This window comes from Panthera uncia, chromosome A2, assembly GCF_023721935.1.
Source record: "Panthera uncia isolate 11264 chromosome A2, Puncia_PCG_1.0, whole genome shotgun sequence".
NCBI lineage: Eukaryota > Metazoa > Chordata > Mammalia > Carnivora > Felidae > Panthera > Panthera uncia.
In genome coordinates this window covers 91,948,873-91,949,414 of record NC_064816.1, presented here as the reverse complement: position 1 = coordinate 91,949,414, position 542 = coordinate 91,948,873, and positions in this window count along the sequence as shown.

Sequence of the window (542 nt, the reverse complement as noted above, 5' to 3'; positions counted from 1 at the left end):
GAACATGTCAAAACCACATGGAATTTGGCTTGAGGAGACCCCTGGACAAATCTGAGACAATTTGAGCATGAAAATATGATTACATATTACTATAATTACATATTAATGGATTATAACCCATTAAAAATAATGAGTTATTTTATCGAATAAAACAAAATCCATGAGTCCATACTGACATAAATAGGTAAAAAGAAGAGAAGAAAAAGCTCTTTCTTACAGTAGAATGGTAACTAATAAATACAAAAGGAATGATAGTGTTAGAAAATCATCAACAGATGCTAAAACTTTGAGTGAACATTTGATACAGATCAGGAGATTTACATCATTTCAAAATTGATTTCTATAAAATACTTTCTCTTTTACAAAGGTAAGGAGAAAGAAGAAGAAAGAAAAATAAACCATAAGCCAGTGACCCAAAGATTACTGTTACTGATGGTTTAGCAAGTTGTCTTTTGACTGTTTTCCTATGCACTATAACCTTTTGACTTTCTTATAAAAGTGAGCTCTTGGTTTTTTGTAACCTACTTTTCTCATGCAAAAAT